The sequence below is a fragment of the Lissotriton helveticus genome, chromosome 11 (genome assembly GCF_964261635.1).
Source record: "Lissotriton helveticus chromosome 11, aLisHel1.1, whole genome shotgun sequence".
NCBI lineage: Eukaryota > Metazoa > Chordata > Amphibia > Caudata > Salamandridae > Lissotriton > Lissotriton helveticus.
Genome location: NC_136072.1, coordinates 754,371,526 through 754,392,185, shown reverse-complemented (window position 1 = coordinate 754,392,185; position 20,660 = coordinate 754,371,526).

Sequence of the window (20,660 nt, the reverse complement as noted above, 5' to 3'; positions counted from 1 at the left end):
GAATCAGAGAGGGTACCTCTATCGGGCAATTATTTGAAAGGTTCAAGCTCGAACAACCGACAGCCAATACATAGGGTTTACCTGCTCAACTGAGGAGGATATTTTCCCTTACACCAAGGAGGTCTCCTGTTAGTAGGTGAGTAGGGGTCTTTGGGTATACAAAAGAAAACCACTCAGGCAATCCATTAAATAAGAACCCAAGCTTAAAGGTTGGCAGGCCATGTTGTACAGCTTAAACTTTCTCAAGTAAACCTGCATGTTTGTTGGAAAACATAAACATTGGAAATGTGTGAGACTGATTCTGAACACCCCTCAGTATGTGTTCACCTATAGTTCTGCTAGCTCTCAGTGCATTAACTGTACCTCTAACAAGAGAAGGGAAAAATGGATTGTGCATCCTTAGAAAATAACCACGCTGACTCCCCAAGGAAATCATGGTAACAGATCTAGAACCCCTTTCACTTAGTTACTTATGCATACCCAAAGCGATGCACTACAAATACACAATACAGCGCTACAATTTTTATTGGAGTATTGTGATTCTTGAGTAAATTTCTTGTGCTGTAATAATCAGTAGAAGGAAACAGCATAATGTGATTAGCATTATGAGAATGGTGAAAAAGATAAACAGTTCCACTATTTTGATTCTTATAGAGAATATAAAGTTGTATACAAGTACTGAAATATTTTGTACTCCTACCCAGCACATTCTAACCTATCATGTCTATGCTGTATAGATCTGCCACATCCCAGTAGGGTGGTGTACCTCCCCATTACCTTTGGGTATATGTCAGCAAGGTGCCTGTTGAGTGTGGCGTTGTACAACATCCCTCCCATGAGGTAAACAGGAATCAGCTGAGAAGGAGTTTTGGCATGGAACGATGTCTCACTACCAGAGAAATGCTCCTCTGTCTGGACAAATGGCTGATGTCATATATATAATAACATCCTCCATGTTACCATGCTGAAGCCCAGCCAGGCCACTATTGTTTATTCTTTTGTGATAGCTCTATATCCGAATGACCAAAACAAATAACTATTGCTTGTGTAATTAACTTAGCCCTTGTACAAAATGCTCAAGGTGTTCGGAGAGAGTGCAGGATATGGCCATCTTGCTAGTTCCAACTTAATCTCTTTCGACATTAAAATGCTCACTGACACGTCCTGAGATGCTGGCAGCCAGTGGAAAAAATATGATGCATTAGAACATTCAAATGGAAACTTGACGATGGTATCAGATATAATGTTGCAGCCAAGTCTATTTAGACACAGTTGGACAAGGAGTTGGACAAGGAGATTTCATCAGATAAAAAATATTGGCCTGAATCTTCAACACTCAGTAGTCTGGTAGGTTAATAATTCCCTGATGTTGGCTGAACCTGGCTCCAGTGAAACACTAATCCTGGTTGGGAACCGGATGAGATTTCTTGAAATGTATTATAAATCCGTGAATTTTGAGAATGTCCAGTGCCTATTCAACATCGTCTGATGTTTGTTGCCGAGATGATGAGAGGACTAGACAATCATCCACATATAGTTCTACCCATATTCACTGCTGATGAAGCATAGCTATTAAAGGTGACAACACCTTTGTGTACACACAAGGAGGAAGTTTCAGTCCAAAAGGAAGTAGCCTGATTTGGAAGTGTAAGCTCTCCACTGTAATCCTTAGGAATTGGTGATAGGCTGGATGGATAGGCACATGCAGGGTTGCATCCTGTATATGGATTGTTACCAAAAACTCTTTGTTTGAGACCAGAGCGATGATCTGCTGCTCAACACTTTCTGTACGAGGGAAAAGGATAGAGTATATTCTGTGACCACCCTTGCTCTTCGGTACTAGAATCACAGTCTTTTTCGATATTAGGGCTAAAAGGCATGCCACAAAGCCTTCCTTTTGCCAGGATATCTTTAGACAGGGGGTAGGATGCACCCTTAATAGGTAGGCACTGAGTCAAATTTGATAATTTAACTATTCTTGATCAGACTCAGTACCCAGAGATCCAACATTTAATCCAATCAGACATTGTGGAACTTCATGATTCTCCCCCCAAATTGATTTGACATCACCAAAGGACAATGGTCCTCAGAAACAATGTTTGGACAGCCTCTTCTGGCCTTTGCCAGATTTCTTTGGTTGAACTCTCTTTCTTCACGAAAAAAGCCTCGAGTCTCAGGAGTCCTTATTCCATGGCATGTAAAACTTAGATGATGAAGCCTTTTATGACCACCTGTGCTTTTTGTCTTTAAAGGATTTCTTAATCATCTCATTGAACTGATCTTGAAATAATTTGTGGCCCACAAAAGTAATCTTCAAGAAAGATGTTTTCATTGAGAAAGCATCCTTCTAATTGTGGAGCCACAAGTTCCATTTAGCTAGGATTGCTGAGCCAGATGACACAGTCACTGCTTTGATGAGGTATGCTGAGACATCTTGACCAAGATCTCTGACACATCGGTATCCGTGTTGATGGCCTCTGCCAAAGCATTGAAGTCCTTAACCAATGACTGTGAGGAATAAGTGGCGTAGGTTGCTGCCTTTAAGGGCAGACTGAATGATGTAAAACACTTCTTCAGCCCATTATCAACCTGACAAGCGACAGGGTCTGCAGCAGACCAGTCTCCTGGGTTTACTGAAGATCTCCCAATTGATAGAGCGAAGTTGAATCCACTTTAACAGCATGAAAGAAGAACCTTTTCTTCTTCTTCCAAATCAAAGGTTTTTTGCAACAACCTAGGAATTTATGCCTTGTTAGGTTTTTTCCCGTTTTGAGAATCACCTCTTTACTCTTCAGATGGATCTAAAGAAAAAAAGGACAAGGGCTTAGAATATTGAAGAAATAGCCCTACAACATCTTTTTCAGCTTCAGAGGGTCAAACCTCAAATTCACTCTGTCCAAATGATGAGCTTTTCTAATTGTACACAGTTGAAATTGAAACGCCAACAACCTTACTAACCAGAGTGATTCTATAGACAATGTGAAGGAACTTAAAACTCTTGACTACACTAAAAATAGTCAGTTTCTTTTAGATAACAACTAATTGCTCAATGTTGTTATTGTTTGTATATTTAGGAACTTATTAACTATTTCTTATACCGTATGCACTTCTTGCCATCATTTATGTTAAAAATATCCAAATATGCATATTCTTTTCATAGGAACAGATGAAAGGCTAGTACATAAGAATAACATAGGCTTCTCTTACCATTTAGTAGTTTATTGCATAGATTACCCTTTGGCAGTTAGTATTACAAATAGCCCACATGAAAAATTGTTTCTCATAATATATGTTTATATGGTTCCTTGTAAGTTAGTTGGTTGTCTTAATTTATTTTTCAGCTGCAGTTTTGTAGGGTGTGAGTGGCTGGGAACAGCATTTCACAAGTTCTGGCACAATACTTATAGGGAGTTTTTGTTGCCTGGATTATTGTGAACCTGGGAATATAAATGGTTGACACATAATTATAACATGAATAACAGACCACAGATTGTTTGACCAAATGTAGCTCAGGTCCTTGGTGCCTTCGAGCATAATAAATGTTATAGTCATTGAGAGTGCTTTCAGCTTTACTCTTAATGCTACAGGTGATTTACAAAAGAGAGATTGAGGCACAATGAAATCGCACCTATATCTATCATGGGTTATAGTAATATTTTGAATACAGTGTTGCACGAATCTAGAAGACAATTCATTTTAATCTTCCACACTGGATAAACTCTGTCAACATTTTAAAAAATGTGACTCAGAACCCACTCATCATCAAAGTTTCTAATAATGTACATGTCAATAAAAGGTTTGAAATTAAGTCATATGTGAATTCCATAACACACACACTCCAGAAGACCTTTTCTTAAAAAATTAATTTCTTTATTCATAATCGTTTAAATTTTTTATAACTTCTTTTATATTGCCGTAGCCAATACCTTTCGTCCCAACGGACTTCTTCATGGCTACAAAACACACACAATATAGAACATTTTAAAATCAGTTTACAAATAAGAAATTAATATGACAATCCATCACAGAATATACATAAACAACTCACATTCAAAGAATCAGCTATATCCCATCATGAATACATTTAATTGTACACAAACAAGTAAATAGCAAGATAAAAAACATGATGTCATAACCCCTTTAACCTTGTTTACTGTGCATTATTTTCATAAATATTTATATTTAGCATCCAAATTAGCATGACCATAAAGCTATCTCCCTACAAATTGTCAAGTATAACCTGGCAATGATTGTGGTGTGGTTGACCAAGCAATAAATAAAGGGGAAGAGGGACAATCCATTTGCCTACATGTAGACTTTTTTTTACTCATTAGAAGAGTCTACACTGATTTAAGATAATGTAAATCTATGTTCATTTTGGATTAGTTATCTGAGTCCCTCAATTCAATTGTATCCTTGTTTTGTATGTCGGTTGTGAGATATTATGGCCAAGTAAAACCTTCCTATTTGTCAAGACCAATCTTCCGAAAACACTAGGAAGACTGTCCAGACAGGAGCTTACTATGGACCCCTTCCATCTATTAGGCACGTTTGGATGCTGTCTACAACATTTTATTAGTAGCACTGGATGTCAAATTACTTTTTAAAGTACTGCTCGCAATGTTTCTGCAACAAAGAGGAACAGAATACACTTGGCAGCCTTTTGGTAGAAATCAGTACTTAACACAGTTTCCCTATCTAAAGTGATAATGAATGATGCTTTATATTGCAAGAAAGACTATTCTCCCATGTATCTTGTTACAAACCATTAGAAAAATATATATGGATCAAGTTACATATATCTATGGACAGTTTTCTAAATCTTGCAAGTATTTCTATGCTAAACAAATTCTTATTGTTTGGATCTTACACTTTTGTGATACTTATAGAGTGCTTGGTTATCTGATTTCATAAATATTGTATTTAGTTGGGGTCTTAGGACCTAAACCTCAAACAGCACATTAGGTAGTAGGGTTTTCTTAAACCTATGAGTACCACTGTTCATGATATTATCACTGATATTTACTTTATATCCACAGTATACATACTGTCTCCTATGAGGTGCAAAAATCAAACCAATACTGCTTATTTATTAATTCAGAAGACGCCTCGGAACTTGAAGTGCTATGTGTTCTACCTCCAAGAATGTTGTTATACACAGCAGTGATCCCTATATAGGTGTGCCTTTTGAAGTCCCTGTAACATATTAAAAAGCTGAATTTCAAACATAAAATTCATAATGAATTATATGTACTAATAAAACCATGACTAGAGGTACACGTGAAAAATACCTCCAATACATGCTTCCTCTTAAGTTGAGTTGCCACAACAAGAGAAATATGTGTGGCCAGGACACTAAAGTGTACTCCAGAACCTTTTGTCTCTTCTTTACATTGTTGTCTGAAGAGTTTTCCATTCCATATAGGAAAAGGAACATGGGCGGTCCTGAAACAAGCAAGAAAAAAACGTCTTACAATCAAATTGTACCCAAACACTGGAAACTTCAAATAAGATCACTCAATTTAGCTTTAGTTATGTATATTGGTTAAAACAGATGTTCGCTGTCACCAAACAGGCAGGATACCAAGAAAAATGAGAAGTAGTCGTTGACCCAGTTTTCAGGCTGAATCCATTCTCATTGATATTCTGTGTAATACTTGAGAGAGGATTCAGCATAAAAGACTTAAATAAATAAAAGTAGCTGCGAATATCATTGGCACAAATACAACCAAAGAACATTTATATCAGTGTCAAAACCCCTATTCCAGCATCTCTACACGCTGATAAAACCACACACATGTTCAATCATCTATGTAAGTGACCCAAATTAGAAAAATGCATTGCCATGTTAAGCTGCAAAGTAGAATTGTGTCCATACTATCCTCTAGGCATAAATTAGTGAAAGAATATGAAAAGTTCTACCCACTCCATAAAGTCATGTTATTGGTAGTGGAGAGAGAAACAATTTTAAATGTGGCTTATGACCCGACTCTATGAGCGAAAATTGGCGCCACCATCCTCTAAGAGACTCTTAATCTCAGGGTTGTGGGTTTATGACCCACGTTGGGTGCCAAGTTGTGGAGTTGCTAGGAGTCCCCCAGTCCCTGCGCATTTTGATGACCTAAACTGAGGGCAAGGTGTCCCAACCGCTTCCGAACATACCCAACAGAATATGTTAGCTTTTAGGTAATCTAGCTCTACAGTGTCACTACCACCCCCTGTATTCTGCAGTGGTATAGGTAGTCTCTGGCAACCAATTCATAAGAGGGTGTGTAGGAAACTGGACTCTGTTCCAGCACCCCCACACGTTTTGCCTGGAATCTGGTGCAACTTTGACTGAAAAGGTACTGGGTTTCTGAAAAAACAGCACCTAGTACCAGTGTTATCTAATTAAACTGTACAATTATTCCACAATTGGCACCCCTCTAGGAACCTTGTAAGTCCCTAGCAAATCATACCACTGGTACCTAGGGCCTTGGAACCTAATAGGTCTCTCAAATTGTGCCAGCCTAAGGAACCCCGCACTAAGTTCATGCAAACTGCCATTGCAGCCTCTGTGTCTTGGTGCAGAGAAAAAGGAAGAGTCAACATAGCACACACCTCTGTGTGCTATGCCAGCAAAACACTGCATGTGGTAGGGCAAGGCAACCCTACAGTAGTCCTAACAGCTCGAAGGCAGGGTACACTATACCGATGTATGGGAATATCTGCATGAGGGGATGTGTCCTCCTGATATCTTAGTTCGCCCTGGGATATCACAAGTGCACAGGGAAGCCACAACAAGAACATGGGCTGGACACTCATGATCACAAGTTCCCCAGACACGTGATGACTTCACTGTACCCCAAGGTGTTTGGTACCAAACACCTCATCGTGATACACCCACACTTATGCCAGTGGTGGAGTTATCAGACAATGCACCCAGAGGGCACCTCAGAGGTGCCCCCTGAAAACCTACCGCCTACTAGTTTGTTGACTGACCATTCTTGACCAGGCAGCCACAATAGACAGGTTTCTGGCCTCCTGAGGTGAGACCATGCGCTCTCGTAGGCCAGGAACAAAGCCTGCACTGGGTGAAAGTGCTTACACCTCCGTACAGATGTGCATTCCAGGGGGTGTGCAGTCAAAATATAGAATTTTTAATATCGACCTTCACTAATGTCGAGTGTTTAATAATGTAGGGACAGAATATCGTTGACCAAAATATCGACTGCAAGGTAAGTAATATTGATTTTTTTAATATCCAAGTAAGTAATATCGAAGTAAATAATATCATTACCAAAAATATTGTTGTAAATAATATTGATTTTTTTTAGTGTTAGTATTATGTTTTTTAGTATTTATTTATTTTGTATGTTTAACATTTTTTAAAATGTTTTTTCATTCTTTTTAAATATATGTATAACATGTTTATAAAATAGTAACTTTTTTAAAACAAATTTTGCGTTTTAGTATCAAAGCGGGTTGTGGGTTTATAGGGCAATAGGGTGCGAAGTAATTTAACTATAATTAATTAATTAATAAGTTTGGTTTATTGTTAATTTATTGTTAATTAATTATTAATTGGTAATTCATTTTTATTAATGGTTAATTTATAATTATATTAATTATAATTAATGTATATTAATTTTATTTATTGGTATTGTGAATTAATATATTGTAAATTAATTATTAATTGGTAATTAATTTTAATAATTGATTAATTGCTAATTCCATTATGTTATTTTTAATGTGTAGCAGGTTGTGGTTTATAGGGGAATAGGGTGGAAAGTAATTTAAATATAATTAATTAATTGATATGTTTTTATTTCTTGTTGTTGAATATTAATGTATTGTTAATTAATTATTAATTGGTAATTATTTTTTATTATTTGGTTAATTTGACATTATATCAATTATAATCAATGTATTATTAATATATATTTATAGTTATTGTTAATGAATGTATTGTTAATTAATCATTAAATGGTCATTACTTTTTATTAATTGATTAATTGATAATTAAATTAATTGTGTTATTTATTATGTGTATTTAGCATTGTGTAGCATATGTAGCATTGGGTGTTTATAGGGGAATAGGGTGGGAAGTAATGTAATGTTATTTAAGTAAATATTAATTTATAGTTATTTATTAATACATTTTTGTAAAATAATAATTAATATGTTATTTATTTTACAAAAAATATTTAATTGATAAGTATGTTAAAGTAACCCCTACACTATCCTACATTTTCCACACTGTTACACTCACTGGAGTTGGAATAGTAATTTTAACCCCTCCGCTAGCCAACACTTTCCCTACTGTTGCACTCACAGGAGTGGGAATAGTAATTTTTACCCCTCCGCTATCCAACATTTTCCCTACTGTTGTACTCACTGGGGTGGGAGTAGTAATTTTAACCCCTCCGCTATCCAACACTTTCCCTACTGTTTCACTCACTGGAGTGGGAATAGTAATTTTTTTTTACCCCTTCGCTATCCAACAACGTCCCTACTCTTGCAATCACTGGAGTGGGAATAGCAATGTTCACCCCTATGCTATCCAACACTTTCCCTACTGTTGTAGTGTATAATGTTTATTTATATTATTGTTTATTGTTATAGATTAATTTATCATTTATGAAAAAAAAATAAACAATTGAGAAGTTATTAAAATAAATATTAAAACGTATTAATAAGTATATATATGATATATTGTATGCATATGTTTAATGTATTTTTAAATGATATATATTACTAATAATATTTAAGCATTTGAAAATATTTTTACCTATGTTTATTTTAATTATATGTATTATTTACTTTATTTTACATTCTTTTTTTAACTTAAATTAAAAACGATATTTTTAACAACAATATTTTTGACATGGATATTTTGTTGCTGATATTTTTGTACTTACTATAATGTAGATAGGATGTCAATATTGTGACTTCGATATTTTTTGCTGTAATATTTCTGTAGGTCGATATTGTGACCTTCGATATTTTGTCAGTGATACTTCCAGGGCAGGAAGCTTCAAAGGCCATGCCACCTATGTTATTGTGACCCAGGCCTTTCCATATAGTGAAGATACCCACCCCTCTGTCCTGACACCACTTTTTGGTGGCAAGACAGGCAGGAAAATTAGTAAGAGAGGGAGGTGTGCCCACATTTAGCCAGCACCACCCATAGGGCAGGCCAGCTGATGTAGACCCCACTTTTCAATTTCCTCCATCTTGTTTTGAACAGAATTAGCCTTCTAGGGCCATTCCGACAGAAAGTCGTCAAATCGAGGGTGTCAACAACTTATAGGTAGATAGCCTATTGGCCCCCTTAACACCCCTAAAATGGGTATTTAGGTGGTACCCCTGAACCCAAGCACTCAGATTTGACTGATCAAGAGGAGAAGGACAACGAAGAGTCTATGTCTGGGGAGAGCTGCAGCAGACCTTGTGGACTTGGGTCCAAAACCCTGCCCATCCTCAGCCCTCTTTTGACAATCGTGACTGAGTGACTCATCCTGCAAGCTGGAGAACTACTAAAGCCTTGGGTAGCCTTCCAGCATTTCAAAATTGTCTACAGTCTCCACTGGAGTAGAGTAGCTACTCCCCTGCAGTCTGCAGGTACTGACAAGCAGAGTCCGGTTCACCGCCTTGCAGTTCCCTATCCCGACCAACGCTGCAGATGACCAGAGAAAGGTATTCATGCTCTGAAATGTAATATCTGTCTCCCTACTGAGTGTGAAGACACCAGGACTAACCAGAGTTGTGCAGCACCAACCCCCAGGGTACCAGACGCCCTGCACCAAATACCAACAGTGAGGGTCCAGTCCGGAGCCTCGCTGCACCAGGACCATGCAGCCATCAAGGATGTCAGCAGCACTGAGACCCACTTCATGAGTGTTCCAGTTGTCTTCATTTCTCATATTCCAGCTGTTTGTCTCTGATCGTGAGGTGCATCTTTGCACACTCAGCCCAGTTGTCCAAACCACTCTGCAACCGAGCTGCCCGGCCCTAGTCCCAAAAAACCGGCTGTTTTCCCTTGCTCTAAGACCCCCTGTGACCTAAGCCCCCAGTTGGGAGCTCTCTGAGTTGCCTGCATGTCGCCCTGGGCAGCCAATTTCCAGTTGCCACCCCTCTCCGTAGTGCGCCAGCTACCGGCTTTACCATCACCCCGCTCCCGGTAGAACCCAGACAGTTCCCAAAGAACTGCTTTGGACCTTGGTCCATTACAACTCAGAACCCAGAAGGTGAATCACTGAAATCAACTCTACCTACCCTCATGCATCTCTGACATTTCCTTCTATAGGATTGCATTGTCGTAAAGGCACACAACTTTAAATGCTTTACTTACCTGTACAAATTACAATTGAACACAGTACTTACCTTTGACCAAGGTTCCTGGTTTTGAAACTTAAATGTTTCTAATTTGGTCTTGGATGTATTCTTTGGGTGTGTGTGTAATTGATTGCCTCTTTGAGTACAACAATTGCTTAGCACTACCCTCTGATAAGCCTAACTGCTTGCCTACAATACCTCTAAAAATAGCGTTAGTAATATCTACTTTAACCTCTGTAAGTGAATTTGTGACACAACTGGACTCTCTGCACAATGTGCTTCATTTTAGTACACTTTATAGAGGCCCATCTTCCTACAGGGTGTTATTTGAGAAGCTAGTTTTGGTTTTCAGAGCTTTTCGTGCCACAGTTCCCAAATATCTGATCGATAGGTTCTGCCACTACAGAGCTCAGAAGACACTTATATCATCCTATACTAATCTGTTAAAACCTCCCTCATTTAGGCTTAAATCCAGAAGAGTCAAATCATTTATGGGCATAGAGTAAAGGCTTGGAATCAAAGACCAGACCTGCTTCGGCTACTAGGAAGGAAGCCTGTTTCAAAAAGTCTCTGAAGACTTGGATCTTTCAGATCCCAGACATTTTGTGCCTCTCTTTCATATAGCAAATTTCGGATGTATATGTTCCTCCCTGATACACTAGTCCGGCTATTACTTCCCTTCTGAGTGATTAAGCTCTTTGTAAATATTATATTTATTCATTCAAATAATGAATACCATTTCTTTTATTTTTGTATAGTTCACACAGTATTTTATAATTGATACATATTTTGCCCGGTTTTCTTACAAATATTTTATTGACATTTTCAGGTTAACATCAAACAATTTGCCGTGCACAGCAAGAAAACAATACACATGGTATTAGCAGTTTTTCATGCAATTGGAACGAGTACCACAGAGTAACCCCCTGCACATACAGAAGGTTCCTTGGACAATATCTATAGTGACAATCCATGATAGTCCCACCATTCTTTTCAGATTTTATCATATTTGAGGGGGCACTCCCTTGCCTCAGAAATCTTTTCTTCCCTTTTGCCGCACCAATCCTTTTCCCTAATCCACACCTCAATTGAAGGGGCCACAGTAGAGGTCCATTTGCGAGCTATATCTAGGTTAGCTAGTAGTGTGCCCAAGATCATCAAGGTCCTATCTCCTCTAGGACCTCTCAGTTCATCCATGATGTTAAGCAGAACAATCTTCTGATCAACATCATTAGTCTCACCCACCACAGCAGATAATATGGCCAAATCAGCAGTTCAGAACACCTGTATCACTGGGCATTGCCACACAGCATGGAAAAATCCCCCAGTGGGGTTCTTACACCTACAGCAAGCCGGGGAATCTATAAGAACTGCCGTCCACAAGCGTAGTCACGATGGAGGTATTTGAATTGGATAAAGCGAATTCTGACTAATATAGTTAAAGTGCGGTGAGCCATACAGGCATCTCACCAGTCCTCTTGATCCAGAGTCCCCGCTCAACCTTTCCACTGCTGTTTCAGAGGAGTCAGTGAGGTGGGCGAGTGCATCACAAGGCAACTATAAATATAGAAGCCCAAATGGCCCATAAGAATCTTGTTTTCAAGAGGTAATATCCAGGGAGTTCCTAAAGCCATGGGTATGCAGAGCGTGTTGGAGTTGTAGATAGTGGTAGAATTGGGAGGATGGCATCTGAAATTCACTTTGGAGTGCTTGGAAAGATATCATGTGATGGCTGTCCCAAACGTCTCCAAGTCTCAATATCCCAATAGAGTCCCACCCTTTGTATCCTTCCAGGGAAGACACATGTGCCAACCACCTCCCCACACAGAGTGGGATCTCTCTAGGAAATACGTGATCCAATCCCAGCCACCAGAGGGTTGCTCTTCACACTTAAAATGCCACCTGGGTTACAAGCGGGACACCAGAAGGTATAGCAGCACCATAAAGGACATGAATCACATTGTCTATTCCCAATAGGGCCATCTCACCCAGGTAGTCCGGGTTGTCCCATCCACTGTGTAGGGATGGGGAGTAATTGTGTTGTCCAGTAATATGGTTGTATGTCCACCATGGCTAGACCCCATCAGACATTGCCAAGGTGCATTTCTCAAAAGGCGCCTTGAGGGCACCCCAAGCCCAAATGAATCTGCGTCCTATGGCCAGGACTGAGTTAAACCATGTTTGTGGAATGTGAAAAGGATAGTTTTGTAAAGCATGAGGCGTCAGGGCAAGAGCATTATTTTGTATAAGGCGATCCTGCCCATGGTATTAAGAGAGAAAGTAATCCAACGTGATAGGTCCTCTCTGGCTCTGTGCACCACAGGGGCGAGATTCAGGCTCCACGTCAAGTCTGGCTCCCAGGAACTGCACCCCAAGGAAGTGAAAGCTAATCCAATACACTGAGATAATAGATTTCCAGGCGTGGTGCCTGTGGTCCCCTTTTATCTGGACTAGTAAGTATTTGCACCATTTGACCTGAGGCCCCAATGCCTCCCCAAATATGCTAAGGATTTGAAGAACCCTGGGCCCGTGTCATCTGGTTTGGAGGACATGAATAAAAGGACATTGTCCACGTGTAGTGCTATGCGGTCCTCTAGCGCCAGCCCCCAGTCGAAGCCCTACTGCTGGGCGTCGCAACCAATCCACACTGTCAACGACCCGATAGCGAGCATGAATAAAAGCAGGGACAGTGGACACCCCTGCCTGGTACCTCTCCTCACCAGAAAGGGGTCAGATAAGACACCCTTAACTCACACCCAGGCCTTAGCACCCATTCAGAGGATCCTGACGTATGTCTGGAATCGGGGTCCAATCCCACGCTGCAGAGCACCTTGTCAGATACGTCTAGTTCACTGTATCAAATGCTTTTTCAAAGTCTGTTAACAGGAGAGCTTCAAGGCTTCCAAGACTTCGGATGTGGGAAAGTGCTTTATGTACTCAACAGATACAGTACCTGGTATTACAACGGGAAATAAGCAATCATTGGTCCGGGTGGACCAAATCATGGGGGCTGTCAGCAGCCGATTAGCCAGAATCTTTGCATATAATTTACCCTCACTATTAAGGAGGGATATGGGCTGAAAAGTTGTCATTGTTGTTGGAGTGTGACCTGGCTTGGGGAGGACAACGATAGTAGCTTGATCCCTGGGGAGATGTGGCTGTGGGAGATTGCCTCAGTATACAATCTGAGGAGGGGTGGGACCATGTCAGGACAGAGCCTGTGATAGAGCTCTATGGGTAGCCCGTCAGGTCCCATTGTCTTCCCGGATTTGAATTCTGTCAATGCATCCCCAATCTCTTCTGCAGCAATATCTTGATCTAAGGCAGTTTAATCCATAGGGGATGTACTGGGCAAGGGAAGTTCCCCACCATGGAACCATGGTGGTTTATGAGTGTAAAGCTCTTTGTAGTAATAGGCAAAAACTTCAACGATCCCTTTTGAGTTACCCACCCATGCCCCAGAGCTCTGCATGATGTGGGGATTCACCCCATTCTCAGTGTGGTGTGTGACAACCCAATGTAGCAATTAAGTGATTTAGCTCCCCATTAGTAGAACCGGCGCGTGGACACTCACCAACATTTTCAGGCTTCCTCCAGACATAGCTGGTACAGACAAGTCTTATCCAATTCTACCTGAGGTCTCTCCAGGGCTTTGATCTTCCCTGGAACCCTGCGGTCTATACACCTTATCGAGGTTTCGAGCTTGACCAAACTGAGGTGTTTTTGGCGATCAGTTCCCCTGATTAAGGAATGGGCTGCACCCCTCATATCTACTTTACCAGCCTCCCATAGGGTCATAGCTGAGTCAACATAATCCATGTTTATCTTGAGAAATGATTTAAATTCGGCTGATAAGTGGTCAGTGAGCTTCTCATTTTGAAGGAACCAAGCGTTAAGACGCCAGATTTGATGGCTAACCCTGGGGGATACGACGAACTGAAGCCCAGCCGGTGCAGGATCTGATATCCCCTGAGGTAGGATCTGCGATTCTGAGCATCGAAGGAGGTCAGTAGCTGGCATAAACAAATAATCAATGAGGGCAAGGTATATGTGGGTGATCGAACCATGAGTATAGCCCAGGTCACCATGGTGCCACACTCCCCAAGCGTCAAAAAGGCTGAGTCCGTTCAACCAGTCCTTTAACCCCTGGCTATGTCTGGGAGTGAGTCCTTTGGGCCCATACCAGTCATTTGGGTCCATAATATCATCGAAGTCGCTTCCTATCACTGTTGTTGCCTGAAGGAGGGAGACTCCAATTTCCCCAAGAGCTCTCCGTGTAGTTCAGTAGCGGTCGGTGGTGGGAGTAGCTGCCGGGCTACTCCCACCAGGCCCAGTGACGTGGGGAAGGGGAGGGGCAGGGTGGCGGGTAGTAATCTATGGTTTACAGAGGATTACAGGTGAGTAAACATATAAATTTAAAATAACGAATTTCGTTGAGCGCACTGCATCCCCAAATGCGATGCAGTGCACACAACGAAATTCGTTTTATTTATTTATATGTTTACTTATCTGTCATCCTCCATAATCCATAGATTACTACCTCCCACCCTGCCCTTCCCCCTCCCCACGTCACCGCCCGGTAGCTACTCCCACCACCGACCGCTACTGGTGTAGTTGGGTGCAATGTGGAATGGGCAGGGCATATATGCATAGGATATTATACAGGATGCTTTCTAGTGAGTTCTCCTGGAGGATATATCCACCTTGGGCGGCACATGTAACATTAGTAATGGCCAGGGAAAGGGACCTATGAATAATAATAGTGACCCCTCTGTATCCCCTAGCATACACATGTGGAATATCCTATTATAATTCCTTTCATCCTGGAAATGGCAATTGATGCCCAGGAGGTGTGTTTCCTGAAGTAATAGCACGGGTGGGGAGTGGCGCTAAAGGAATTGAAACAAAGCCTCTTACTGAATGCGATCTAACAGGCCATTAACATTCCATGTCAAGACCGTAAATGTGAGTCATGGTAGGGCTTGGAAAACTAAGTGATAGACCGCATGTGCAGGTTAGGAAGAGATCAATGGTGGTGGTGGAAGGGACGTGCATGGTAGAGACCACCGGCGGGGATCTTACCTGGGGGACTTTGAGACCAGGCCTCATCCAAGGTGAAGGCAAGGCAAAAGAAAAACACAATACAAACAGAACTAAAACATAGAGATCCCATCCCATTCCCCTCAACTCTCCCCAACTCCCCCAACTCCTCCCACTGTACACTTTCACCCATAAGAAGTATTTGTTACCCATTTCCAACATACTGTGAGCAGGAAATACTTGGGGGCAATGATTCTAAGCAGACCAAAAGGCCCCCCATCTGCTGCTCTCAGAACCACAATTGACAATACTTGTTTGGCATACAGCAGTGCTGGTGTTCAAACAAAAGTTTAAGAGCAGACTGCCCCTTTATCCAATCAATCAATCAATCAATCATAGCATTTGTATAGCGCGCTACTCACCCGGAAGGGTCTCAAGGCGCTGGGGCGAGAGGGGTCCGTTACTGCTCGAACAGCCAGGTCTTGAGTTGCTTCCTGAAGGAGAGATGGTCCTGGGTCAGCCGAAGGTGGATGGAGATGGAGTTCCAAGTCTTGGCTGCCAGGTAGGAGAAGGATCTTCCTCTGGCGGTGGCTCTGCGGATGCGTGGTATGGTGGCGAGGGCGAGGCTGGTTGATCGTAGCTGGCGGGTGGGCACGTAGAAGGTCAGGCGGTCGCTGAGGTACTTGGGGCCTAGGTCATGGAGAACCTTGTGTGCGTGGGTGAGGAGCCTGAACGTGATCCTCTTGCTGACGGGGAGCCAGTGCAGGTCTCTCAGGTGGCCGGAGATGTGGCCGTGTCAGGGGATGTCCAGGACGAGTCGTGCGGAGGCGTTCTGGATGCGTTGGAGTCTTTTCTGAAGTTTGGCTGTGGTTCCGGCATAGAGGGTGTTCCCGTAGTCCAGTCGGCTGGTGACGAGTGCCTGGGTGATGGTCTTCCTGGTCTCGGTGGGGATCCATCGGAAGATCTTACGGAGCATGCGGAGGGTGTTGAAGCACGATGAGGAGACGGCGTTGACTTGTCTGGTCATCGAGAGGGAGGAGTCCAGGATGAAGCCCAGGTTGCGTGCGTGGTCCGTTGGCTTGAGAGTGGTGCCCAGGGCAGGGTGCCACCAGGAGTCGTCCCAAGCGGAGGGCGATGATCCCAGGATGAGGACTCCTGTCTTGTCTGAGTTCAGTTTCAGGCGGCTGTTCCTCATCCACTCTGCAACGTCTTTCATCCCTTCGTGTAGGCTGGTTCTGGCGGTGGCGGGGTCGTTGGTGAGGGAGAGGATCAGCTGGGTATCGTCGGCGTAGGAGATGATGTTGAGGTTCTGTTGGCGTGCGATGGCTGCTAGGGGGCCCATGTAGACGTTGAAGAGGGTTGGGCTGAGTGATGATCCTTGTGGTACGCCGCAGATGACTTCGGTGGCCTCGGATCTGAACGGGGGGAGGCGGACTCTCTGGGTTCTTCCGGCGAGGAACGAGATGATCCATTCCAGTGCCTTCTCTTGGATTCCGATGTTGCTGAGGCGCTCTACTAGGGTGCGGTGGCAGACCGTGTTGATAGCTGCAGAGAGGTCCAGGAGGATGAGGGCCGCTGTTTCCCCGTTGTCGAGCAGGGATCTGATGTCATCGGTGGCAGCGATCAGGGCGGTCTCGGTGCTGTGGTTGGCTCGGAAACCAGACTGCGAGGGGTCGAGGGATCCATTCGTCTCGAGGAAGGCGGCGAGCTGTCTGTTGACGGTCTTCTCGATGACTTTGGCAGGAAAAGGGAGGAGCGAGATGGGGCGGAAGTTTTGAGGTCGGTGGGGTCCGCTGTTGGTTTCTTCAGGAGGGCGCTGAGCTCAGCGTGCTTCCAGCTCTCCGGGAAGGTGGTGGTGTGGAAGGAGGTGTTGATGATGTCTCGGAGTTGGGGTGCGATGATGGAGTCGGCCTTGTTGAAGATGTGGTGGGGGCAGGGGCAGGTTGGTGATCCGGAGTGGATGGTGTTCATCGTGCGGGTGGTGTCTTCGGTGCTGACCGGGGTCCAGTTGCAGAGGGTGGTGGTGGGGGGCGTTGGTTCGGCGGTAGGGTGCGTGGTTGGTGCGCCGAAGCTGTTGTGTATGTCGGCGATCTTGCGGTGGAAGAAGGTGGTGAGTGAGTCGCAGAGGTCTAGCGAGGGTGTGATGTCATTGTTTCCAGCGCTGGGGTTGGAGAGCTCATTGACGATGCTGAAGAGTTCCTTGCTGTCGTGGGCGTTGTTGTCCAGACGTTCTTTGAATGCTGTCTTCTTGGTGGTGCGGATCAGCTGGTGGTGCTTGCGGGTGGCGTGCTTGAGGGCGGTCATGTTGTCTGTGGTCTGGTCGTGGCCCCAGGCTTTCTCGAGGGTGCGTCAATTCTTCTTGGAGTCCTTGAGTTTGCCGGTGAACCAGGGGGCTTTCTTGCTGCCGAGCCTGCTGGGAGGGCTCTTTAGTGGTGCGAGGTCGTCGGCGCAGGCGGTCAGTCACTGTGTGAGGTTGCTGGCTGCTTCGTTGGGGTCCGTTGTGCTGGCAGGAGGGTTCTGGCTGAGGGAGGTGGTGAGCTGCTCGGCAGTGATCTTGCTCCAGCTCCGGCGAGGAACCTGTTGCGGGTGGTGGTGGGTCGTGGTTCTTCTGAAGCTGAAGTGGACGCAGCTGTGGTCAGTCCAATGGAGTCCGGTGGAGTGGCTGAAGGAGATGTGCTTGCTGGAGGAGAAGACGGGGTCAAGCGTGTGGCCGGCGTAGTGGGTGGGGGTGTTCACCAGTTGGTTGAGTCCGAGGTTGGCGAGGTTGTCCAGCAGGGTGGTGGTGTTGCTGTCCTTGTTGTTCTCCAGGTGGAAGTTGAGGTCCCCTAGGAGGATGTAGTTAGCGGAGGGAAGGGCGTGTGGGCTGATGAAGTCTGCGATGTCTTCACTGAATTGTGTAACAACAACGGTCCCAAGCATAAAGGAATCAAGCATCAAGATAAACACAGACAGAATCAGTTCTGTATTAAATGACTTGTCCAGCCGGACACAGGTCTAATTTTTACTCGGGATTCCGATCGCTACGCGGTGGATCACGATTATGATGACCACTATACGCCTTATGCCCAATCTCTAGCCACATTATTGGATTGGTTTTAGAGGCTTGAAATCATTTAGGAAATTAATAAATGTCCTGATGATGATCCCTTTGAATTAAAACTGGGATCGAAACGCCGTCGACCATTTTATGTGCCTTATACAATGTTTATGCTATGCACTGTGTTGATGTAAAGGTGCATCCTGTAATCTTTGTTCTAACTACGATTGTGAGAACACTTAAAGCTTTCTGCCTAAAAGCCCTTTCCTGTTCAGTTTTTAGTGTAATAAGGTGTTTGTGTTTAAATTGGGGTACAGGCTTGTGCCCCATAACGTGAAATTGTTGAAGGAAATTCTCCTTGTATTTTTGTTGAAAGTAAAAATTAGACCTCTGTCCGGCTGGACAAGTCATTTAATACAGAACTGATTCTGTCTGTGTCTATCTTGATGCTCGATTCCTTTATGCTTGGGACCGTTGTTGTTACAAAAAAGTTGCTCCCCGAGGTCCTATGCTGACTCATCTGGGGTTCCCTCGTTGTTTAAGAAACACTTCGCTGAATTGTGTGCGTGGTCCCGGGGGTCTGTAGATGAGGGTGCCTCTGAGGGTCGTCTTGGGGTCGGTGTGTATCTGGAAGTGGAGGTGTTCGGCGGCGGTGAAGGTGTCGTTGGAGTTGGTCGAGATGCGGATGGTGTTCCTGTGTACGATGGCGATGCCTCCTCCAGTCTGGTTGAACGCGGTCCCTCCGGGTGATCTTGTATCCGTCCGGGATGGCTATGGCGATGTCGGGTGCCGAGGAGGCGTTCATCCAGGTTTCCGTGAGGAAGGCGACGTCTGGTGATGTTGTGTCGAGGAGGTTCCAGAGTTCGACGGCGTGTCTGTGGACGGAGCGGGTGTTGAGCAGTGTTGAGTTGGTTGTTGCTGGTGCTCGGCTTGGCGGGTGCGGTGCAGGTCCGGAGGCAGGTGAACTTGCAGGCTTGGCAGGTGAAGGGTCCGTGGGTGCGTTTCAGGGTGGCTCGGTGGCATGCGGGGTTCCGGCCGGCGTTGAGTGCATTGAGGGTGGCGGCGTCATAGGTCCGTCGTGTGGGCTGGTATCCTCGGGGGCCAGGGGTCCTGGCGCTGGGCGCGGCCCAGGCGCGGACGGGCTAAGACGGGCTTGCCTTTGGGGCGCCTTCGGTGCACAATCGGCTCGCCCACTGCGCGTGACAGCTGCGTGTATGCGCGGCCTCCATATGAGGCGAAGTGGGAGGACGGAGCAGCTGGGAAGCGGGAGCGGGGCGGCCAATCGGGTACAGCAGGAAAAGGGGGCGGGCCGCGATGGAGCAGCGGCGGGGAGCGGGTGGGGGCACCAGAGGGATTAGCAAGGCACAAAAAACAAAAGCACAAGTAAATACAATGCAGGAGATAACACAAGTACAGGAATAAGAATACAGTGGGCACGAAATTGGGCTAAAAAGGGAGCAAGTACAGAAAGGAAGCAGTGAGCATGAAATTCGGGCAAAAAACGGAGCAGGGACAGCGAGCAGCAGCGAGGGGGCACCGCTGGCGAGCCGTGCGGCGTGGGGGATGTCCTGAGGTCAGGTCACACTTACCTGTGCCGCGTGGCCTCCATATGAGGCCAAGTGGGAGGGCGGAGCAGCTGGGAGGCGGGAGCGGGCGGCCAATCGGGTACAGCAGGAAAAGGGAGCGGGTCCGCGATGGAGCAGCGGCGGGGAGCGGGTGGAGGCACCAGAGGGATTAGCGAGGCATAAAAAACAAAAGCACTAGTAAATACAATGCAGGAGTTAACACAAGTACAGGAACAAGAATACAGTGGGCACGAAATCGGGCTAAAAAGGGAGCAAGTACAGAAAGGAAGCAGTGAGCACGAAATTTGGGCCAAAAACGGAGCAGGGACAGCGAGCAGCCGCAAGGGGGCACCGCTGGTGAGCCGTGCGGCGTGGGGGGTGTCCTGAGGTCAGGTCACCCCCCAGAGTTTGCATTAATGGTTCCAGGGCTAGTCCATGCAGCCCATCCTGCTCCATAGGTAAGAGGTATCACCAACATACGTTCAATAACTGGGCGGGTGGGAATAGACTCAGCCATATTCCCAGGGGGTGTCCTGATTGCCCATGTCCCCACACTTGAGCGGCCCCTCCTTGCAGTCTGTCAGGAGTTGGAGAGGAAAGGATGCCGCTGCCCTGTGATCACTATGGCGGGCTGCTAGAAGCTCTAGCAGCCCCGTCAAAGGCACAGACTGCAACCCACGCCAACTTCACAGTAATGCTCA